The 24,164-nt window shown below is 59.4% G+C and overlaps 1 protein-coding gene across 6 annotated transcripts in view; it reads left to right on the forward strand.

Annotated features, from left to right (window-relative positions):
• Positions 1-6: 6 nt before the first annotated feature.
• GTF2IRD1 (GTF2I repeat domain containing 1) overlaps positions 7-24,164 on the forward strand; it is a 112,628-nt gene continuing 88,470 nt past the window's right edge. For 5 of the 6 annotated variants that reach the window (XM_046666601.1, XM_046666598.1, XM_046666602.1 and 2 more), the window contains exon 1: positions 7-216. The gene's annotated coding sequence lies outside the window, so the exon portion shown is untranslated. Of the gene's footprint in view, positions 217-405; positions 511-24,164 lie in introns of those variants that run through there. The other variant, XM_046666600.1, reaches the window with a different exon arrangement.

Raw genomic sequence — 24,164 nt, forward strand, 5'->3', positions numbered from 1 at the left:
CCCCCCGGCCGGCCGAGAGCCCCGCCGCGGCCCCCTCCCCGGCGGCCCGCGCCCCTGCCCCGCGCCCCCCGCCCGCGCCCTGCGCCGCGCCGCGCTCCCTCCGCCTCCCCGTCCCCCATTCTCCGGATTAATTAAGGAGGCAGCGGCAGGAGGCTGAGTCCTGGCCGCGGGCCGGGCCGGGGCGCCGCTGGCAGGAGCGCTTGGGGATCCTCCAAGGTAGGAGAAACTTTTGCGGGGGGCGGGCGCCCCGGCCCTTCTCCCCTTGTCTTCCCGCCCCCGTGGCCCCCGCCCCTCCCCCTCCAGGTGTTACAGAATCCGGGTCCGGCTTTTGGGTGCATTGGGAGGCACGTGACTGGGATTATAATTCGGGCCGGGGGAGGGGAGGGACGGCCGCCCCCACCTGCCGCGACGGGCGGGGGAGCCGGGAACTGTCACCCCGGCCCTTCCGGAGCTGGGGGGCGCCCTGGGCGGGCGGCGGGCGCCCGCAGGCTGCTGCTGTTGGCGAATGAGGTCAGTTTTGCTGCCCGCGGCGGCGGGCGCCAGGGTGGGAGCCGAGGGGCTGGGAAGGCCGCGGCCCCCGCCCTGCCACCTCCCCCCACCCCTGCCTTCCTCGGGCTGGGCCGTCTCCTGGCCCGCGTCTCCCGCTCACAGGCTGAGTCCGACGCAGCGAGAACTGCCCCAGCACAGTGGTTCCTGTTGGGGTCCCCTGGGTGGGGGCTGGCCTGAGTAGTGGCAGCTGAACCCCCGGGGGGTGGTGGGGGGAAGAGACTCAGAGGATGGCAGTGGGGGACACAAAGGGTCCAGAGGAGCAAGTTGAGGCGCCCGTCTGTGGGTGGTCTCCGAATTCCTGCAGATGGGCAGGGAGGCCCGTGGAGGGGCCGCAGGGTGCTTGATGCCCACCACCCTGCTGAGTCCCTGGGAACGATGGGCCTGACCGCTGTCCTGGCCTCCCCAGCGCCCGCCTGCCGCCTGGCCCGGGGCGTAGGGGGACCGTGCAGCTGAGAGCTCTCCCCTCCTGGCAGTGCTGGACGGGGCTGGAGCTCTGGACGTCTGGACTGTGACCCAGCCCCCCAGGACCAGGCCTGGGGTGGAGGGTCCTGTGTCCCTACTCCAGCTGGAGTGGGGAGCTCGATGTGGAGGGGTCTCCCTGCATGGCCCGTGGGGAAGTGTTGCCTTGGATGGAGTGTGGTACCTGCTGTGTGGGGCATGGGGCTGCCCTGGGCCTGGTGGCAGGGGTGAGGGGCAGGCCTGGACAGCTTCTAGAGGAGCTTCTAGAGGAGTGGGCATTCGCTGCGCTTCTCCTACTGCTCACAGAGAAGGAAGGGGCCAGAAGCTGCTCCGACCCCCACTGGCCGTCTTCTCCCTCTGTGTGTTGGTTGCCCTGTGGCTGGGTCTGCGGGCCCCTAGGGCTCCTGGGCACTGGCCCCTGGGCCTTGGAGTTTGGGAGGTGCCTCGGGGCAGCCCGTTTATTTCAGCAGTGTCATTCCCAAAGAGAAAGGGCATCGCCATCGATTATTTATTCGGAGCAGGAGGCGGGTGGCTGGGAGGCTGGGAGGCTGGTGGCTGCTGATGGGGAGGGGCTGGGTGCAAGGGCCGCGAGGCTGGGCCCTCAGGGCTCTCGAGAGCTGCCCGGCGCGGGGCCCAGGAGGGTGTGAGGCAGATTTTGCCCTCTTCTGAGCAGGGACTTGCGGACCAAGGGACGGGCCTGGCCCCAAGGGGGTGGGATATCAGAACCCCCAATCTGCTTTTGGGATGTGGGAGGCCTAAGACCACACCCCGTTCTGTAGCTTGCTCTGAGGGTGACCTAGAAAGTCGAGGCTCTGACTCAGAGGGTCCCAGAGGACCCCAGTGGAGGAAACGAGGAAGGGTTGGCATTCTGGCCACTCATTCAAAATGTGGGAGAGCTCGGGGCTGAAGGTTGCAAAACTGGGTCTTAAAGACAGCCTTGTGGGGGCTTGCTTAACCCACTTAGGCGGCCTGTTCTCGGATGCTGGAGGAAGCAGTGTGCTTTCACAGATCCTTGTGTGCTCATTTAAGGCAGTCCCCCAGAGCCGGGCCAGCCTCTGACACGCAGGCAGACGTAATGATAGGGGTCTTGGAGCAGCTGTTCCTGTGGCCCGCCCGTCTCTGGCAGCCAGCGCGTCCACACAGTGGTGGCGGCCCAGTTGTCAGAGACCCGGTGAGGATCTCAGGGTTGCGTGGTGGGTGATGGCTTGGGATGTCGTGTCCTGAGTGTGACCTTGGAGCCACAGACCACCTCTGGTCCCTCCTCATTCTGGGTCTGGTGCATCTCAGCGCTCGTCTGCCCACCCACTGCTTCCTTCGTCCCCTCTTTGAATCCTGCAGTCCTGCCAGCCGCCTGATGGCCTGTGCACACGCTGTTCCTTCTACCTGGAAGGTTCTTCCCACCCTTCCCCTGAGGGGGCCGGGGGGTCTTCCCTTAACGGCCCCGCCTGGCTAGGGTGGGGGGTAGGGGTTGTAGAATTTGCCTCTTTCTTCTGCTCCATCAGAACTTAGCTGGCCGTTAGGTCCTCGGGCTGGAGGCCTGCCTCGTCCCCAGGGCTGGCCAAGGTGCTTGTGCCCATGACATCCTGTCCTTCCTGTGTCCCAACGTTGATCTCACTCAGAAGCTACGCGTGTGTCTCCCCAGTCAACGGTGGCTTGATTTTGGTTCCCAGAGCTCCAGGGGAGCTCCTCAGATACTTGTTGAGTGCCTGTTTGACTGACTGAATGAGTGAAATCCTGCCCCAGAGCCATGGCCCGCATTGCCAAGCAGACTCTCTCTCCTTCCTAAATGCCCATCTCGGGGGCACGTTCCCTTCTCTGAGCTTCCTGCTCCCCATCCTCCTGGGCTCCCTTCTCCCCGTCACCGCAGCCTGTCTGCCCCCAAACCTGAGCCTGGGGCTTTGCTCCCTGGGGGTCATCCATCCTGCCTCTCCCAGTCCTCTGACCCTCGGCCGTTTGTGGGCATCTCTCTCTCTGATGCAGGCAGCCAGGGACACAGTCACGTTCCTTGGGACAAGCCAGGAGTGTGTGCCCAGCTCCATGGGGCCTGCGGAGGCCTCAAGGCGGCCCGGGAACAAGGCCTGCAGGGTTAACTCATGGACACTGGCAAGAGGGGCAGGGCCCAGGGCTCTAGACCTACCGGAGGGTGTGGGCCCAGGAGACGTGGCTCCTTCGGCATGCTGGACGGGAATTCTCGGCAGGAATTCATGAGCGGGGCAGAGTGGTGGGGAGGATTGTTGTGTGTGGGAGAGGAGGAGGCCAACCTGCTCAGAAGACAGTCAGATGTCACCCCCTCGGCAGGGTGACAGTGGAGACTTCTGTGTGTAGGTGTCGGGCTGTCCAGGTGGAGCCCAAGGGGAGCCAGCCCCCTTGCTGCGCCCAGGTTCCTTGTTTGCAGGCATGTCTGGCTGGGGCCATCTGTGACCCTAATGCCCAGCAGGGCACACTGTCATTTCAGACTCGGTGCTGTGGGTTATGGCTGATGACAGCAAGGGGCTCAGAGCCGAGGAGAGGGCGATGGAGGGGCTGCGCCCTTGTTCTCTGGAGGGCGTGAGAGCTCCTGAATGGGCCGAGGAAGGCTGTGCTTTGTCCCTACATGGGCTTGGGGGGACGATGGGGGTGTCTCGGGCTGTGAGCAGAGCCCTCCTTCCAGCCCCCTTCCCTGGGGTCCCGAGCTGGGCCTGGCTGACCCGGAGCTATTTGTGTGCCCACCTGTCTCCCTCCTTCAGGACCACCTGCTTCGGGTGCCAGATTGAGCTAGTAAAAATAGGGCCGCCCAGTTAAATTTGGATTTCAGATAAGCCACCGATAATGCGGGATGGGGGATGTAACTTATTCTAGAAACTTCCTTGTGTAACTGAAGTTCACAGTGGCCTGGGGTTCTTATATTTTATCTGGCAGCCCTGCAGCCACAGCCTCTGGGCCGTGAGACTACTGGGGGCCGGGGAGGGGTTGGGGGCCGGGCCGGGCTCACCCTGAGGCCCTGGGCTTGGTCTGGAGCAAGTTCGAATCAGGTGGCGCTCATCCTCGTTTCCTGAGTCAGGCTCTCTCCAGGCTGCGGTCCGAGCTTTCAAACCTCTGACTGGGCCTGGGCGATGAGAGGGCTCAGGGATCCCCAGTCTGGGAAGCCCTGGTTCTCTGTCTCCTCTGCCGCTGTGGTCCATGCAGTGGCCTGTTCAGAGAGGCTGGGAGAAGGGCGGAAGCTGCCAGGTAGCCCCCTGTTAGACACCAGATTAGGGTCTGCAGAGCCAGGCCTGAGTGCTGTGATGTCCCCCTTCAAGGCTTAGAGAGTCTGCCTCTGGGGTCCCTGATAGGGGAGGGTCCTCACCGGGCTGGTCCAGGGTTTGAGGGGCTGTCCCCTTGGAAGGACGCACGATGAATACAGTACTGAGGTTGCTGGGAATTACCATCCCCCCACGCCACCATCTATGACAGGACCCTGGCTGCTTCTGCAGCCCTGAGGCCCCTGCAGGGCGGGGGGCCCAGGGCCAGGAAGTGATGGGCAGGGTCTTGTCCATTTCCCCTCCCTGTCAGTCCGGCCATGTGTTCCCATGTAAAATGGAGATGACACCCCTGTCCTGCCCGAGCCCCAGGGTGGGGCTGTGGTTCGGGGCTCAGTGCTTCATGTGGGGCTCTGCAGCAGGGGAACACGGGTCATCCCAACTCCAGTCTGCAGTGGACATGGGTGGGAAGCCAGAGGGGAGAGCTTCGGGCCTGTAGGCTTGGGGTCCTGGGCAGCTCACAGGCGCTCAGCTAGGCTGTGTGCTGGGGAGGGGCCCCTGTCCCTCCTGGGCCTGTGGCTGCAGCTGACCCTGTAGGCTGCTTCTCTCCTGGAGGGCTGGACGGGGCCGGGCCTGCTTGCTGGTTGGATCTAGTGGGGTCTTGAGGTACTTTTTCTGGCTACTGGCAGAAGCACCACAAAGGGGGTCAGTATCCCTGTGTCTCTTCATCTCTCTGTCACTCCATCAGCCAGTGAGACACTCGCAGAGGCACGGGGTCTGCGGGTCTCTGTGAGGTCCTGGCATCCAGCCCCAGGCAGGCGTGGAGGAGGGGCCCACTCTGCGTGTCATGATGTGTGTTGTTGAGGTGTGAGGGCCGTCGAGGGAGGTGCCCGGGTCTTCAATGTGCTGTTTAAGGAGTTTGACCAGTGTGCACGCACACGCAGTCCAGCCCCGGTCAATACAGAGCCTTCCGTCCCCCAGAGGTTCCTTCCCGCCCGTTTGCAGCCAGCCCCCTCCCCCTGGCCCCTGGCCACCACTCGGCTCTTTTCTGTCTGTAGTTTTGCATCTTCCAGAGTGTCACATAAACGCAGTCGCCGGCGTGATGTCGGCATAGGGAGCCAGTTCCTTTGGTCGCCGAGTAGTGTTCCATCAGCGTTCCATCATTCGGCGACTGCACTCAGCTCCACGCACTCTCCTGGCTGAGAGATCCAGCTCCGGCTGGGGATTGGGACCGCCCAGACGGCAGGTGGCTTGTTCTCATTTTCCCAAAGGCACTGCCTGTACCCGTCCCCACCCCCATCGAGCGCTGACCCCGAGCCGGGAGGGGAGAGCTGCACCCCTCTGTCCACAGACTGGAATTTCATCCTCCGCCTCTGGTGACTCCTGATGAAATTACACCTGCCCGCGCTGCCCTGGGTTGTGTCCTCGCCGGGCAGGTGGGCTCCTGGAACAATTGATGCTCGGCGCAGGGAACTGTCTGTGCCTTGTGGTCTCCGCCTGTCTCTGTGTGCCCCACCCCTGAGAGTCTGGGGCTCCCTGGCAGTGTGTTCCTTGTCTCCACTCCCACAGCTCTTTAGCTGGGGGCAGAAATCCTGTGTTTTCCTGAAACAGGGCTAGGGCTTCCTCCAGGGGTAGGGAAGGAGGGCAGCAAGGCCAGCATTGCAGTCAGCAGCATGATTTAGGGTCAGACAGAATGGGGCTGTGTGACTTTGGGCGAGTGACTTCACATCTCTGTGCTTTGGTTTGGTCTTCTGTAAACAGGAGAACAGAGCATCTGGTTTGCAGGGCCATCGTGAGACTCAACTGCAGTAACCTGAGCCAGTGGGCTGCCACAGAGCCCTGGAGGGCCCACGGCCACCAAGGGGAGGAGATGGGGACACGCAGGCCTCCAGTTCTCTGTGTCCCGCTTTGGGCCAGAGTAGGGCCGCTTTCCCCCAGGTTACCTTTTAGGGCTCTAGATAAGACGTGTGGACAGAACATTTGGACCCCCCGCGGCCCGTGGCTGGCCCTGCGTGAGCAGTGGCCTTCGTCCTGAATGTTTGTGTGGCTGCGCTGGGATGTCCGTTGGTCACAGAAGCTTCTAGGTTGGCTGGTTCCGGCTCTGCCTGCCACTGCGTGTGACCTGGTGGTGGGTGTTGTGAGCGGAGGGGGCCCAACCAGAGCTTGCCCGTCTCTGGGGGCCGTGGCTTTCTAAGAAAGGGGGCTCCCTGGATGATGGCGTGGCTGTGCAGGTGTCGTGGCGATTTGGGGCTTTTCCCTTTGTTTTCTGTGAGGGATCCGTCGGTTTCTCTGATGAGCCGGGCTCCCCCAGCACCTGTTCCCCACGAGGCTGGAGCCCCCATCGCTCGTGGCTGTGCTGGGGAGGCCTCAGGTGGGCTGGCCCCACGCAGAGGACCCTCAGGTGCTCCTGGGTGGCTGCCTGGAGCAGGCGGGACCCCTGCTGCCCACCCAGCCAGCGCCAGGGTGGTCCTGGCGGGCTCCAAGGGGGTCTTGTGACTGGGCCAGCCCGGTGTGTCTCCTGTTTATCCAGGAGCTGGTTTTTCAGGTGTGGCGGCTTCGGGCAGAGAGGCCCAGGTCGGGGAAGGGGGCCTTCGGGAAGGAGGTAGCTGCCCCTGTTCTGGGGGGGCAGCCCTCTGTGGGCGGGCTGACCACATCCTCCCTCTGATCCTGGTCCATTGCCCACCGGCCCGGGGCCCGCTGCTCCCTGAGACATTCTCTCCTCAGCACATCCAAGGGAGAGATGCTCTCGGTTGCCCTGGGTCAACTAAGGAGGCCAGGACCCCTCCTTCGGGGTCTCCTTCGGCTGCCTCAGGTCTTCCCCACTTCGCAGCCGGGTGCCACGGAACCATCAGGGCCTTTGAAGCCTGCCAGACATGGTTCATGTCCCACTTATGCCACTGACCTGCTGTGTCACCTCAGGCGAGTGACTTTACCTCTCTGAGTCTCCTCTGCACAAATGAGGATGGTTATCCCTACATGGCGGGGTTCTTGGGAGGATCAGCACATTCAGTCCGGGGAAGCTGGTCACCGTCCCGCTTAAGAATTTTTCTTCCACTTGTCACACGATGACCCCAGAGGCTGGCCCTTGAGGAACCCCAGTCCTACCCAGGGAGGACCCTGGCACCCATGTTCCCTGTTCTGCCCATGGAGCCTGGGGTCTGCTGTGCCTCAGTTTCTGCTCCTGCAAGCTGGGAAGACCCCACAGTAGCACTGGTTCGTCCCCTGGGGCTGGGGCCACAAGGGGCATGGGGCGGCGGCTGGTTTTCGAGCCTGCCCTCTGCTCCCCCTTGCACCTGCGGGCAGCCTGCAGGAGGCGACTTCCCCGGGCCCTGGAGGCTGGGTGGATTCAGACCCAAGAGTGGGCAGGGTGGGCATCTCGGGTGGGGGCCCAACAGGGTGAGTAAGAGTCCAAGGACAGGAATGGCAGCCGGTGTGTGGCCGTGTGAGTGTTGCACTCTGGGCGTGGCGAGGCGGTCCGCGGGGACCAGCCTGGGGCCCTTGTGTTGGGTTCAGGTGAGGACTTTCGAAGACCTCTCTTCCGGGCTAGGCATGGCCTGGCCCTTCTTGCTTCTGTGGTCGGCCAGCCATGCTGAGCTTCCCTTGGTTTCTAGAACATTCCACGCTCCATCTTGCTTCTCCATAACACTGTTGCTTCTTCCTCGAACACGTTTGAATGCTCCCTGTCCACTTGGTTGGGCTCATTCTTGCCTGCGTGTCTCAGCCTGGATGTCGCTTCTCTGATGCCTCCCCAAGTCTGTGTCAGGCGCCCCTCTGTGTCCCTAAAGCCCTGAGCTCCCCAGCGTAGCCCTCCTCACACCCTGGGTCCCAGGTGTCCTCGTCCTTGTCTGTCACCCTCTGGCGGTCAGGGCTGCGCCGCCCTGTCCCTCCGCATCCCTGCCCCCAGCACAGCAAGTGTCCAGGACAGTCTGGTCAGTGAACTGGGAGCAGCTGGGGGTCGGGCGTGTGGGGTGGGGCCACGGGGGTCGGGGGGCTTTCCCCGTCCTGATGCCAGCCCTGGCCATGCCCCCTCCTCCCAGGGGCCACCTCTGCTACCTGGCTTGCTCTCGGGGTCTCAGAGCGGGGAGGGGACGCCGCCTGGCTTTGGGGTTCCTGTTGGATGGGCAGCTGGCTGTGCGGAGAGAGCACAGTTAATCCCTGGGCTGTTAGACACATGCTTCTGTGTGTGCACGTCTGTGTGCACGCACGTACGGGAGGCCGAGGCAGTGCCTGTCCCAGTTGACTCGCTGTGTCGCTGAATTCTGACACCAGCCTGGCTGAGGACTGCCTCGTGTGCAGGGCCCCTCTGGTCTGGGCCTGCGGTGAGGGGCTGCAGCTGTCAGATAGGAGTGCGTTTGGCTCCAGGTGCTAGAAGACCTGAGCACAGAGGCTTGCACCAGGAGTGTTTGTTTTCTCCGCACAAGGGGAACCCCGTGGGTGGCCAGGCGGAGGCTGTTGGGGGCTCTGCAATGCCCTGAGGGGCTTGGTTCTTTTCCTCCCTCCATGTTGGATTTCTTTTTTTCAGTTTGAAATTATTTTTTTTAAAGGGTACACTTCAGTATGTTTTCACGTACTCACAAAGCTGTGGAATATTCGCTACTGTCAGCCAAAAAGAAATCTGGACCTATTAGGTAGTCTCTCCGTCATCCCCACCTCCCCTCATCCCCTGGCAACCACTAATTTTTCCGTCCCTGTAGATTTACCTATTCTGGACACTTCATGTAAATGGAATCATGCAATCTGTGGCCTTTTGTGTATGGCTTCTTTCTCTGGCATGACGTTTTCAAGTTCACCTATGTTGTAGCATACATCAGAATTTCATTCCTTTTTATGGCTGAATAGTATTCCGTTCAATGGATGTGCCACATTTTGTTTATCTACTCGTCACTTGGTTGACGTTGGGTTGTTTCCCCTTTTTGGCCGTTGTGAATAATGCTGCTGTGAACACTTGTGTACAAGTTTTTGTGGGAACTGTGTTGTTGGTTCTCTTGGCTAAATACCTGGGAGTGGACTTGCTGGGTCATGGTGGCACTTCTGTGTTACCATTTTGAGGAACTGGCAGGCTACTTTCCATAGGAGCTGTGCCATTTTACATTCCCGCCAGCGGTGTAATGAGGATTCCAGTTTTCTACATCCTTGACCAAAACTTGGTGTTGTCCGTCTTTTTGATTACAGCCATACTAGTAGGTATGAAGTGCCATCTCATGTGGTTTTGACTTACCATGTTGGATTTTGTCTCCATGCTTGTGTCTCTTGGTCACAAGATGGCTACATCCCCTCCAGCCCTCACACCATGGTCCAGACGGAGAGAGGGAGTCAGGGCAGAATCATTCTACTCACAAAGCTTTGCCTTCATGCCTGCTGTCCTCAGGGATTTCTCCAGTGTTGCGCAGATCAGACCTGGATCGTATGGTGCCCCCTAATTCCAAGGAAGTGGGGAAGACAGGCATCAGCTTCCTGGCCTGTTGGGGAGGAAGGGGGTTGAGAGTGCTGTCGGATGAGCCTTGTCCCTTTTGCCCCTCCTGGCCCAGTCCAGTGTGAACGTCTTCGTTTCTCAAAGCGGAAGTAGGGGGATGTGGAGCCCCCACAGGTGGGGTTGGGACATAGATCACAGGCGCCTGGCTCTGCTATAGGCCACAGTCACCCCTGCCCGTCACATGCCCCCTGCCCTGGGGCCCAGGGCCCCCACCTTGCAGAGGGCAGTGTCAGTCACCTCCCCTGCACCCTGCTTCCCTCCCCGTCTCGAGACCTGCTTTCTCCTCAGCCTGGGAGCCTGTAGCCCAGGGCTCACTCAGTCCTGCCTCAGGGCCTTCGCTCCTCCGTGCCTAGCAGCCCAGAATGGCCTCCAGGATGTCTTACCTTTAAAACTGGCATGGAGGCTGGTGCAGTGGCGTAGTGGTTGAGTTCACGCGCTCCACTTTGGTGGCCTGGGGTTTGCTGGTTCGCGTCCTGGGTGTGGACCTAGCACCGCTCATCGAGCCATGCGGTCGCAGGCATCCCACATACAAGATAGAGGGAGATCGGCACAGACGTTAGCTCAGCAACAGTCTTCCTTAGCAAAATAAATAAACAAGTAAAACCGGCCTGGGCTGGAACTCCTCCACGGCTGGTGGGAGTGTACAGCGAGTGGCCAGTTTTGGAAAACAGTTTGGCATTCATTCATTCGTTGGTTTATTTTTATTGACATATAATCACCCCATAAAATTCACCATTTTAAAGTATTCTATTCAGTGGTTTTTAGCATATTCACAAGATTGTGTAACCATCACCACTGCGTAATTCCAGAAAATTTTTATCGCCCTGAAAAGAAACCCCATACCCATTAGCAGTCACTCCCCAGCCCCCTGGCAACCACTGATGGTGTCTGTGTGGATTTGGGGCAGCTTTTTATGACGTCAGGCCTCGCTCACCGCAGAGCCAGCCCTTCCGTTCTAGGGCCTCACCAAGAGCAAGGCGAACAGGTTCACGTGAGAACCTGGAGAGAAATAGCTGTGATGGCTTTATTCACAATTGCCGCAACTGGAAATGGTCTGCCTGTCCAGCCAGTGCGTGGTGAACCCCGGTATGTCTACACCGTGGAGTCCTAGTCAGTGGTGGAGACGAGCAAGCTCTTGAGATGGACGACACAGGCGAATCGCAGAGGCGCTGGGCTGCCTGGCAGGCGGCAGACCCGGCTGTGTCCGCACGGCTGCATTTATGTGACATTTTGGGGAGCACAGAGCTGTAGGGACAGAGCAGGCCAGGGGTTGCCTGGGGTGGGGTGGGGCAGGTTGACTCGGGTGTGGGGGAGTTTGGGGTGTTGATGGGACGGGCGTGTGGCAGTTACGTGAGTGTGCGTTTGTAAAATCTCGTGGAACTATGCGCTGAAAGAGTGAATTTCCCTGTGTGTATATTACGCCTCAGTTTAAAGAACCCCGTGATCTTGGAACCAGCCTTTCCAGATTAACCCCACGTTTGTTCTAGCTGGTGCCACTGTCCCGTTTACAGGTGGCTGTTGGGTTTGGGTCTGTCTTCCAGGACGGCTCCTGTGACTGTGGCCAGGGCTCTAGGGGCCCCTCCCGCGGCTCCCCTCTCCCTGCCCTGAACCGCCTGGATGGAGTGTATCCTCAACTGTTAGGGCTGGAAGGGACCTCAGGACAGTTGACCTCCTTTCCTCTTCAGGTGGGACTGCGGGGCGGGTGGGCTTGGCGCTGGCCATGTCCGGGTGCCCGCCGCCCCTGTCGGGAGCCCATCCAGGACTCTGTCGGCCCCACGAGGCGCCTTCTCACTCCTCAGGCCTCGGAGGCTGGAACCTCGGAGCCCAGTGGCCGAGGGCACGGGGTGCTGGGGCAGGGCTGTGACCCCCACCCTGTGACATGCCCCTCTGTGGGGACAGAGCTTCGGAAGGGGGTGCTTTTCTCGTCCCAGGCTTTAGATGGGGTAACTTTGTGGGCGTGAAACCAGCGACTGTTCCTTCCCGTTTTCTTGGCTTTGCGTCCGCTGCCGAGATGAGGGGGGCCGACTGGGTGACCCGGGGCCTGGGGTCCGTGTGGAGGGTTGGCCGCCCCTGGGATTCTCCTCTGCGGTCTCTGTAACCCGCCCCAGCATCCCAGAAGGCCCGCCATCTCAGCCGCACAGGACCTTTCCCTGGGCTCTCGGCCCTGTTTTTGGCTCAGAAATGGTCTTTGTACCTCTGGGGTCCCTTCTGGTTGTCAGGGCCCATAATGCCTCCAGGAAGCCCACCTTGGCCCTCACTGCAACCCCAGAGAGGAGGGCTGGCCCCTGTCCTGGAGCCCATTGCCCTCCGGCGGGAGGCAGAAAAGACAGGTTGGCGTGAGCCCGTGGGAGTGTGCCAGCCTGCAGATCTCTGTGCGCGAGTCACTGGACAGCGAGCCGAGCCTGGGGCACCACTCAGGGGCGTCGTAGGGGGTCGGGGGCATCTGCTCCTTCTGGCAGACTATGCTTTGAAGCTGGCCCATGACCCTTGGGGCTATGTGACCTTGGGCAAGTTACTCAGCCTTTCTGAGCACCTGTGTCCTCATCTGTCAAATGAGGAGGGGGCCATGGTACTTGTAGGGTCGTGCTGGTAGGGTGGGGGACTGAAAGAAGGCCACTAGCAGCGCAGCACTGGGTAGTCACATGGCTGCTGCTGCCATAGTGTGGCTGAGGCTTCACGGGAAAGACAGCTTCCACTAGGTCTGAGGCCAAGATGGGGTTTGGATAGAAAGTCTCCTTTGGGGACTGGCTGTCACCTCCCACCACTGCTCTGGAGGGAGGAAGGGGCTGGGTGCCATCGATGTCTTTATCTTTGTTGGAGGAGGAGACTGAAGCCCAGAGAGGGGAACCAAGTGGCCCAGCATCACACAGCCAGTGGGGCGGCAGAGCCTCCACTAGAGCCGGCTCTCCGGAGGGCGGCCCCCTGCACGCCCCTGAGTCCACGGGCTTTTGGTGAGGGGCTGCCTGTCGTCAGTTGTTGGGTTCTGGGTAGGGGACGGTGTGGCCTGGGCTCTGGGCTGGGCTCCTGCAGGCTGTCCCCCTCCCTGGGTGGGAGAGAAGGGCAGGCAGGGGTCACTTTGCAGAATCACAGCACCGGGCTACAGCTTCGGGTGAGCCCCGTGTCATCCTGAGTGGCTGGAGGTGGCCAGGCTCTCCTCACCCCAGTGAGGGCGGAGGTGGGATTGGGGCTTGGAGAAGCACTGTGGTGAGTGTGTGCACAAGCCCGCACGCGCGCGGGAGGGGAGGGACAGGTCGTGGAACAGGGCGTGGACGTCGGCACAGTCCTAGCTCCCACGAGTTCCCTGTGTCATCGTGGGCAGGTCACTCATGCACTTGGCCTCTGTTGTCCAGCGTGGGAGGGGTGATGGTCCCTGTCCTGCCTCCCTCGCAGGGTGCTGGGGCGTCAGACGTGATAGTGTGGGAAAGCTCTGACGGAGGGAGGGGATGACTGGTGCACCTGCGTGGGCGCGTGTGAGCGTCCAGCCCAAAAGAATGTGTGTCATCCCCCTGGGACCGGTCATTAATGTGAGCCAACCGCCTGATCCAGCAGGGTGGCAGGGACTTCACCAGGACACCCCAGGATGGACTGCGTGGCCCTGTCTTCCCCATCTGGTGAGGGGCCTTCCTTAGTGCACACAGTGAGCCCATAATCCATACTTAACTACCCAAGTTCCCCCTTCTCTGTGGGGATGCCTTCCAAGACCCCCAGCAGATGCTGAAGCCGCAGATGGTACCGAACGAACCCTGTATCGACTGTGTTTTCTCCTGTGCATATGGCCGTGATGAAGCTTGGTTCATGAATTAGGCACAGGAGGAGATTCACAACAGTAAGTTCTCTTTGGCATGTCCCAATTGCCAGCATCGCTACTCTTGCGCTTTGGGGCCACTATTAAGTAAAATGAGGGTGACTTGAACACAAGCACTGCGATACTGGGCCCGTCGATCTGATAACGAGGTGGCTCCTAAGTGACTAACGGGCAGGGAGGTGTACAGCCTGGATCCGCTGGACAAAGGGATGGTTCACGACCCAGGCGGGGTGGAGTGGAACAGCACGAGATTTCATCACGCTACTCAGAATGGTGCGCAACTTAAAACTTATGAATTGTTTATTTCTGGAATTTTCCATTTAATATTTTCACACCATGGTTGACCACGAGTAAGTGAAACTGTGGAAAGAGAAACTATGGATAAGGGGGACTAGTGTATTTGTGGGAGGGAGGAATGGGGCTCGAGGCCCTGTCAGGCATTAGCTGCTATGAGTGTGCGCGCGTGTGCAAGAGCAGGGGCAGAGGGCGAGAAGGCCTTGAGAGGCGGCAGGTGTAGGTGACACCTGCCTGATGGATGGACGTCTGGACGGAGATGGCCTCCTCTCTGATGTGGGTCACTATTTGTAACCTCGGCTTCTTCTCCTGCCTGGGAGCTCCCGGGGTGGGGCTAGACCTGCCCCCCCGTTCCAGTCTGGGGCAGAGCAGGTGCTGTGAAAACACCATGCAGTGGGGTGGTGTCCCACAGCATCCAATAGATGGGTACGAGGCCCAGGGAGGTGGGCAGGCCAGCACCGGGACTCGGGGAGCCCTGGCTGGAGAGTGCAGGAGGAAAGGCTCCTGGCCATGTGGCGTTGGGATTTAAAGGAGCAAGAACAGGAGTGAGGGGCTGGAGGGCATTCGGGTTGGGGCAGGGCTGTGGACAGGCCAGAAATGAGCGAGTGAGAGGGACAGGGTGACTGATCAGTGGTCAGGGCAGGTCTGGAGGCCAGACACCAGGGGAGGGGTCGTGGTGGTCCTTCCACCTGGGCCGGGAGGTGAGAAGGCCCTTGGAGAACTTCTAGCACAAGTTCTCAATGTACAGATGGGGAAACTGAGGCCCAGAGCAGGGCAGCACCCTGGCTCCAGTTTGGGATGGCATCTGGAGTTAGGGGCCAGGTCTGCTGATCCCAGTCCACCGCAGGGCCTGGCCTTCCCTGGGACCCTGCCCCTCCCCTGGCTCAGGTTGGGGCACTGGAAGCCAGCAGGAGGAGGGCGGGGTCCGGTTGTCACCAGCGCCCCGGGATTAGATCACCCACAAGCCGCATGCTCTTTTCTGCCCAGCCTCTTCCCGACAAGAAATGGCCTGATGCTCCTCCTCGGCCTCGCTCACCCTTCTGAGAAGGCCTGTTTACGTCTGGCGAGGGGGCCTTCGGGAGACAGGATCGCCCTGGGGCTGGCACCACCCCATACTGGCCTCCTCCCACCGTCTCCTGACACCCAGCCCCAAGCCCTGCAGATGCATCAGAACCAGTACATATTTACACACATTTGCACAGTGACGAGCTGCCACGGGTCAGCCAGCACAGCAGGGCGGAGTGCTGGGCCTGCGTGTCCCACGCGGGGCCCCCGCATGTAGGGGGGACCTGCTGCGCCAGCCTGGAGTTGACGAGACGCAGTGATGCCAGGGGAGGACAGCAGCTCAGCAGGTGATGTCAGCGCAAGGCAGTCGTCACGAGATCGCTGCCGTTCCTTAACGAGCGTGGCTGAGCTCCAGGCCCTGTGCCAGGTGCTCTTCACACGAGGCTGTGCGGTCCCCACGGTGCTGACAGCGGCTAAACTGGTGGCGCCATCTTGCTCTTGAGAAGCTGAGGCGTGGAGGGTTTGAGTGCCTCCATGGAAGCCACGGGCTGGTAGTAGCCAGGCAGGGACTCCATCCCAGCCTTGCTTGACCCCGAAGCCCAGGCGCTCCCCTGTCCACGTGAGGAGGGGGCAGCCTGGAGCAGACAGGGCGCAGACATGGGTGTAGGGGGCTGGGGGTGCCAGGATGGTGGAGCTTGGCTCAGCTCCGTGTTTCATCTGCCCCCGCTCAGACTCCACTTTGTTTGGCTCCTCGCTCATCCACGCAGCACGTGTGTCTGGAGAGCCTGCTCTGGTTCTGGGGCACAGCGTGAACCAAACGTAATCCTGGCCCCCACGTGCGCATGTTCTATCAGGGCAGCTGGGGAGCTGCCTCCCTCCACCTCTCTGGGTTGGCCTCTCGTTCCCCTCCACCGTCCCGCACACGCCTTCCCGTCGATGGAATGAGCGGCCCCGGGGTGGGGACCCTGCGTCATCCGAGATTGGCAGTGGGCCTGTGTCCTGAACTCAGAGGCTTTGGGATCCATGTGGAAGGACCTGGGAGGCCTGGCCCCCAGCTGAGAGACTGTGTGTGTCCATCCACCCTCTGTGGATCCAGTTTTCTCCTCCTCAATGAAGCCATTTGGAGCCCTCTTCACCTCTTCTTTCTCTGCCTCCTTTCTCGCCCATACCTGGAGGCCTCCACCTCTTTCCAGCCTCTTGACCTTTGACCTCTGATCTCTCACCCCTGGGGCCCCATCTTTTCCCCTCCTCTGACTCTCAACTGTCCGTTGTCTTCAGTTTCCCTCTGATTACGTTCTCCCTGGGCAGTCTAATCCATGCGGGGGCCTTTGCTGCCCCTCCCTGGATCTCTCAGATCTTGTCCCTTCAGCCCAGAGCGCCCCACCAAGCCCCCAGCCCCTGACCACCCACAGGTTACAGGTGGCGTTCCTGACCCCAGACTCAGCCTCTCAGTCTCCCCTCTTCTGTTCCCTGCTGATCTGGGGGCACTGACGTCCACTCCATCATCGGAACCAGAAACTCAGGCATCACTCCAGGCTCCTCCCTCTCAGGACCCCCGTCCTCTCGGTCACAAAGCTCTGCTCTTCTCCCCCGTCAAATCCACCCTCTCTGTCCCACTGCTGCCATCTCCCTGAGACCTAGCCGTCTCTGGCCCGGACCGTTGCAGGAGCTTGGTAACCCCCGGTCCCCTGGCTCTAGTCCTGCCCCCTGTAATTGGCCTGCTGTGTCCTTCCAGAATCCCCTGCACTGACCACGTCTTGCCCCCACTCCAAACCCTCTGGTGGTTCCCGTCCCCTAAATGATGACCTTCTGAGGCCGTTGACCTGACCCCCATGGCCGAGCCTGTCTCTTCGCCCACCACTTCCTGCCCTGACCTGGAGGTTCCGCCATGCAGAGCCGGCCCAGTGCCTGCCCCGCCCCGCCCTGGCCCTGACTGAGACACGTGGGCGGCCGGCTGGTGGTTGGGTTTCCTGGGCAGGCAGTAATTTGGCGCTCCTTCAGATGGGCCTTAGTGTATTTGCTCAGCCTTTGTTTCCAGGGAGGTGAGCGCTGGGGGCGGGAGAGAGGGGGGCAGGGCCATTGTCCCCCTTGTCCATGAGCAGTGCCTACACACGGGTCCCCCGGCTCTGCTCCTCCCCTGCAGACTCCTGATCCCCCGTGACGTGACGTTCCACTCAGCTTGGGTGTCACCTCCTGCAAGGAGCCTCCCTGACTGCCCAATCCGCCATCCTGTGCTTCTTGCATGTCACTTATTTTTATCTTTAACTGGAGTGTAATTTACTTACAGTAAAATGTGTAAATCTTAAGTGTCCAGCATGATGAGTTTTTACTGGTGTGTATAGACATGCAACCACAACTTAAGGTGGATCATGCTGCATTTTAATCTTTTTTCTTTAAATAGTCTGTTTTATTGCAATTGTCCTCTCTCTTCCCAGCCTGGGACTCTCTCAAGGGCAGGAGCACCTGCTGTCTGCCCAGCGCTGTGTAGATAAAGTGCGATGGTGTTGGGGGGTGGGTGTGGCCACCTCCCATGGACGTGACTATGAGTTGGGGGGTAGGTGTGGCGGGGCTGTGGCCGTGGGGGCCTTTGTGTTGTGAGCCTGGCCAGGGGCACCCCCGCAAGGCCGGGTGCCCCTCCTCTGCTGGGAGAGGGATGGGTCCTGGTCCCCAGCCCAGGGCCTCTGCAGCGAGAGCGGCCCCGCCCGGGGAGGCCCTGCTGAGGAGCCAGGAGCTTAGTCTCCAAGGCCACCAGTTGCCATAGGCACACGGGCCGAGTCGGGATTGCAGTTTCTCATCCTGGTCACGCCGGCGGTGGCCGCCCCTGCCCGCCGGCTGGAAGCCAGGCTTTAAATATCGGGGCAGAAACCTGACCCTGGAGAGCTGTCTGCCCCCAGAACCCAGACTCCCCTCCTGCCAGCAGCACCCCTCCCATCTACTCTGGGGCCGCAGAGCAGTGGGGAAACCTGAGTTTGAGGGTTTTCTTCGTTGTCTTAGTGCCCAGAGCCCAGGCATGGTCCGGCCTGGTCCCGGGGAGATGGGGTTTCCCATGGCCAGGCCACAGATCTGCCCTTCCCCGGCTCCTCCTCCCTCAGTTTCCCCAGGAAGCACGTGAGGCACGTGCTGCTCTGGGTCTGCCCTTTGCCCGGCCTGGGCCTGCTTTCCTGGCCTGGGGCTGGGGCAGCTGTGTGGGTGGGTTGGTTATTTTTAAAGTTTTTTTTAAGAATGAGGTTTCTCTTATTTCTTTCCAAATTGCAAAAGTGAAACCACCTTCTCTCAGATAATTAACAAAATACAGAAAAGTGGAGGGAAGAAATCACACGTGGATCCAGCCCCCCAAGAGGAACGGTCTGGCGTGTCCACCCGAGGCTTCGCCGTGTCCCTGAGGTCGCTCATCTGTGTGATGTCACTTTAGCCCCATGGGGCGCTTGGGTTGTCCGCCGGTTCCCTCTGTGTGTGGTGTGTGGACATGCTTTGGTGAAACGCCTTTGCACGTAAATCTTTGCGTTTGGGATAATTTTCTCAGGATAAAGTGATGGAATTAGCAGTAGCACATCAAAGGGTGGGACCTCGGTGAACCCTCGAGGTGCGTCACGACAGCTTTCCTTTTGTCCACTGCCTCACCAGGGCCCCAACACCTGATACCTTTCTAAAACTTTTTATTGAGGAAAAAAGCTATTTATTGTAAGTAAACGGCTCGGTAAAATTTTAGAAACCAAATCACCCGGGTAACCAGCACCCAGACCAAGAAACACAACCTTTCCAGCCCCGCAGAAGCCCTTTCATGCCCCCTTCCAGCCACAACCCCACAAAGACAACCACCATCCTGGCTTCTGACCCTGGCGTTTGGCCTGTGTTTGAACCTTATGGCAACGGGCTCCTACCACTGACCTTTCACACCTGGATCTTTCGCTGTGTTTGAGAGGGTCCACGGGGCCTTGCGTGTGGCTGTGGCTCGCTCACAGGGCTGAGGTCTTTTTCAACAGCGCGGGCGCCGGGGAGGACGCGGTGGGAGCAGACACGTGGACGCTGTCCTGGACGGGAAACCGTGTGAATTATTGCCCGTTTTTGGACAAAGAAAGTTTGTTTCCCTGGAGGCCCCACTCGGGGGAGTAGGAAAGGTTCGCACCGACGAGCACGAGGAAGCGTGTGGGAGACCTGGCTGTGTGTGGCGCCAGGCTGCGCGGAGGTGCAGGCCAGCCCCATGGGCCTTGCTTTCCCCAGATGCACACGGACGTGGGTGAGGGGCCGTCCTGCTCTGGACACTGTGACGCTGAGCGTGTACTTGGAATTCCTGAGAGTTTATTTTCTGAGTGGGTGAAGTTTGCTCTTCCGATCCTGTTGACCGACCAGCCTCCCTTTGTTCGTAAAGCAAAGGTGAACTGTCCTTGACCTCTGCCCGCGTCCCCCAGGCCAGGTATCCCTGTGGCTTCTACAGTGTGACGATAATGAGCCTGGACTTGGTGTGGGCCTGCAGGAGCCACTCATGGACTCCAGGCTTGGGGGCACGTGGGCATCCCGGGCCTGGCGTGAAGAATGTTGCCTGACAGTGCTCAGTCAATGGCGGCAGCCACCATTATTATTGGTTTTTTTAATTATGGTAAAACATACATCTCACAAAACTTACGTCCTAACCGTCTTGCAGTGTGCCATTTGGTGGTGGTAGGTGCGTTCACATGGTTGTGCACCCAGTCTCGAGAACTGTTTTCATCTTCCCAAACTGAAACTCTGTCCCCATTAACACTAACTCCCCACTCTCCCGCCCCCAGCCCCTGGCGCCCAGCGTTCTGCGTTCTGTCTCTGTGAATGCCTGCTCCAGGGACCTCGTATAATTGGACTCATGCAGTATTTGTCTTTTTGCGATTGGCTCATTTCAGTTAGCATGATGTCCTCAAGGTTCATCCATGTTGTGGCACGTGTCAGAATTTCTTTCCTTTTTAAGGCTGAGTAATACTCCATTGTATGTGTATACCACATTCTGCTTAGCCATTCGTCTGTTGACGGACACTTGGGTTGCTTCCACCTTTTAGCTATTGGAGTAATGCTGTGAACATGGGTGTACAGATGTCTCTTTGAGACCATTATTATTTTATTATTTTTATCAACATTGCAATAATATAGGCTCTCAGCAGGAATGGACCCGAGAAGTCACCTCTTTCAACCCCTTATCCAGTCTGTCCGTCCAGCACCCACAGAGACTTCTTCCGGCCTTGGGTGCGAGCCCAGAGCAGGGTGGGAGCCCTCCGACCCTGAGGGCCAGGAGCTGGGTGCCTTGGGGTGGAGGAAGGAAGCTTCCTTGTGGGGTTGCGGCAGAGTGAAGGACGACCGGGCTCTGCCGTCTCGCGATGCTCCCTGAGGAGGAGGCGGATGAGGCTGCGGCCGGAGGGGCTTGGATTTGAAGCTTGGACAAACGTCCCTTGATGGCAAGGATTGGGCGACAGTGGGATTTATCAGGAGTCTTGGAGACTGAGGTCTTTAAGAATAGATTCCAGTTCAACTAACATGATTTAATCCTCCGACAGAGCAGTGGAGGGGTCTGCTTTGGCCCATTTTCCAGGTGAGGAGAGAAGGTTCAGGGCGATTCAAGAACTTGCTTGTCAGACCAGCTCCCGGGAGGTGGGGCTTTTCTCTCCTTGAATGGGCCCGGCGCCAGGGCTTTTAAAAGGTTAATGGATTGTTTTATTTTTATTTATTTATATTCCATCTTATTTCAGAAGTGATTTGAAAGACTCATAAAGAAACAAACTATAGCAGGATCGTATGAGGAAGACAGTAAAACAGAGGCTGTTGCCTCAAGTGGAGCCAAAAGTGAATGTAACTTTGAAAACACGTTCCGTGGAATCTGTTTCCATTAAGAGTGTGTTCAGCTGCAGGTAACCGGATGGAGTTGGGAAGTGAGGGTTGGTTTTCTCCTGTAACACGAAGCCTTGAGATGGGCAGTCCAGCCCTGGGGCAGCTGCTCAGGGACATCTGAGGGGCCAGCACCTCTGGCCCTGGCTCTTCCCTCCTAGGCGCTGGCCTTGGTCGTCCTGGTCTGAAGGGGCTGCAGGCCGCCAGGCAGCAAGTGGAGGAGATTGGCCAGCCAATGCTCCTCTGTGGGAGGGGAGAGGAGGGTCAAACGGGGGTGGAGGGAACCAGCTACAGCATCTGCCGCAGAATCCTAGATTGTTGCTGTGGGTAGATCACCAAACGGGATGACCACTCTGGTCGCCGACTGGAAAGGGAAGCGTGGTCTGATGTAAAATAGACCAGCAGATGACACAACTAGGTGACTTTCCAGCTGGTAAAGGCTGACTTAACTAGGATGCTTTTTATCTTTAAAAAAGCGTGATGTCAAGCATGGTGATTTTCACCTGTGTATACAGCTGCGGGGGTGGGGGGGGAAGAACCTCCACTAAAAGTGGCTCAAGCAGTATGGACTTTGATTGTCCAACCTGAAGCCCAGAGGTGGCGGCTCGGGTCATGAAGGGTAAGTTCTTCCAGAGGTCCACTCTGCTGTCCTCCAGGGAATGGTATCGCCTCCTGGGCTGGCTCCTCTCGTGGTCCCCAGAAGGCTGTCATGGTTGGGGGAGTCTCATGCAGAAGAAGGAGGACCCCCTGGTTTCAGTCCCTTTCTTTTTTTTTTTTTTGAGGAAGATTAGCCCTGAGCTAACTACTGCTAGACCTCCTCTTTTTGCTGAAGAAGACTGGTCCTGAGCCAACATCCATGCCCATCTTCCTCTAGTTTATATGTGGGATGCCTACCACTGCATGCCTTTTGCCAAGCGTACCGTGTCCGCACCCGGGATCCGGGCCGGCGAGCCCTGGGCCGCCGAGAAGCGGAACGTGGGCACTTAACTGTTGTGCCACCGGGCCATCCCCTAGTCCCTTTCTAAGAGCAAGGAAAACTTCCCCAGAAGCCCTTGTGTCTCGTTGGCAGGATTGGATTCCTCATCTCCTTAACCTGGTCCCAGGGGAGGGAACGGGTTTGCCGGAGAGCATCACTGAGATTCGCTGCCCCAGGCACCTGCCTTTAGATGCCAGGACACGCTGGGGCTCTGTTAGCAGGGAGGCGGGAAGCAGCTTGGGGTCAGAGCCAGGGTTGGGACTCGGGTGTCTCGACCACAAGTCCAGACTGCATTCCATTGCACTATGGCTGGAGTGAGACCCCCTCCCGAAGCCCCACCCCGTGCCTGCCTGCGCCGACAGGAGGGGATGTCAGGGCTGTGGCCTGCTTGTTCCCTGCCAGCTGCAGCGATGGGTGGACAGTGGGGAGGTGACAGGAGTTCAGGCCCTGGGCAATTGCATCCCCATGGGGCAGCCCCTGGGTGGGAGACGGAGTATGCGGTGGGGGTGTTGTGGCTGCTGGGGAGGAGGGCCGCCCCTCCCCCTCACACGGAGAAGTGTCTTTCTGTTTGTTCTCTCAAGCGTCTTTTTCAGGAAACGCGAGCATCTGGTGGCGATGGCGCGGGGGCGTGTTTGGGTAGTGGATGCTCCTGTCTTTGCCTTTTCCGTGGTGCTGGAGGGAATTTGTTTTTTGCCGGCTCCGGCGCCCAGCTGGGACGCAGGGCAGTGAGATTTGAGTCAGAGGCGCTCCCCCGGCATCCAGAAAGCTCCAGCTCTTTCCAGTGGTGGTTCCTGGGGCTTCCAATGGGGAAGGGATTGCAGAACTTTCTGGCAAAGCCAGGCCTGCGCTTTGCTGAGGTCTGAGCTGAGAACGCTGTGTCCAGGGGCCTGAGGGCGTGGAGCAGGATTTGCGGGCAGCGTGTGGGGAGCGAAGGGGTGCTGGCTCCGTTCCTGAGGCTGCTGTAACAAACCACCGCAGACCCGGTGCCTTCAAACAACCGAAATTTATTCTCACAGCTCCGGAGGCCAGAACCAAAATCAGCGCCCCTGGGGCTGGATCCAGGCCTCGGGGGGCTGTGCTCCCTGGAGGCTCTGGGGAGGCTCATGCTGGCCTCCTCCTGCCTCCACGGCTGCGGCGTTCCTGGGCTTCTGGCTGCGTCACACGGTCTCCAAGGCCAGCTTCTTCCCGTCTCTCTGCTCCGTCTTCATGTGGCCTTCTCTCCCGGATGTGTCACATGTCCCTCGCCCTCCTAACGGTGTGTGCGATGGCCTTTAGGGCCCATCCGGGTGATCCAGGGTCATCTCCCCATCTCAAGGTCATTAATTTAGTCATATCTGCAGAAGCTCTTTCTCTGTACAGATGGCGTTTCAGGCTCGGGGATCAGAACATGATTGTCTTCGGGTGCCATTTTGGGGCCACGAGTCCTTATCGGCAAATTTGAGCAGCGTCCTGGTAGCCAGCTGTCCCATGATATACACCAGCTACGAAGGGGCTGGTCCGGTGGCGCAGCGGTTAAGTGCACGCGTTCCGCTTCTCGGTGGCCTGGGGTTCACCGGTTCATATCCCGGGTGTGGACATGGCACCGCTTGGCAAAAGCTATGCTGTGGTAGGCGTCCCACATATAAAGGAGAGGAAGATGGGGACGAACGTTAGCTCAGGGCCAGTCTTCCTCAGCAAAGAGAGGAGGGTTGGCAGCAGATGTTAGCTCAGAGCTAATCTTCCTCAAAAATAAATAAATAAAGAATAAAAATATACCGGCTAGGAAGAGGGGGGCACATGGAGATTCCAGCCGACCCACCCCTTCTCTTCCTGTCTCAGCCCTCCCCCACATTGGGGGGGTGCCTTGTGTACATGTCTGTGGACACCCCAAACATAGACCAAGCTCTCTCCACCCTCCAAAGCAGCAGCCCCTTGGGGGTGCTCCTGCCTCTGCATGGTCTGCCCTCGGGGTGGGGGGTGTTTAGCAATGCCAGACCTCGGTCGGTTCTCCTTTTAATCTCTCAGTTTAGGGCTTGACTGGACTCGGCCAGGTGGTTCATGCTCAAGGTCCCTTCTGCGGTTGCAGTCCAAAGATGGCTGGAGTTGGGTTCGTCGAACACTTCCTTCCTCACTGGTCTGATGGGCAGCCTGGGAGAGCTGGGTCTCCGTAGGCACCACTTGACCTGTCGTGAGCTGACCCCATGGCGTCAGGATGGCTGGACGCCTCACACAGCGGCTCAGGGCTCCAGGGCTGAGCGTGTCGAAGACAGCAAGAATCTGGGTGAAGCTGGCGCCTTTCGGGACCTGGCCTTCGAGGTCACGTGGCTGCACTTCCCCAGGCTTCTCGGTTGGAAGTGAGTTGTTAAGGCCTGTATTCAAGAGGAGGGGAATTGGGTGTCACCACTTGATGGGAGAAGTGTCAGAGAACTTGCCGTTGTGTTTAAAAGCCACCACAGGAAGACAGACCAGAGAAGACGCCCCTGGGGCCTGAGTGCCCGGAAGATGGTCCAGGTGGACTCGGGCTCTGGGTGGGCCTGTCTGCATCGGCTCGCAGGCTGG

This window comes from Equus quagga, chromosome 7 (assembly GCF_021613505.1).
Source record: "Equus quagga isolate Etosha38 chromosome 7, UCLA_HA_Equagga_1.0, whole genome shotgun sequence".
NCBI lineage: Eukaryota > Metazoa > Chordata > Mammalia > Perissodactyla > Equidae > Equus > Equus quagga.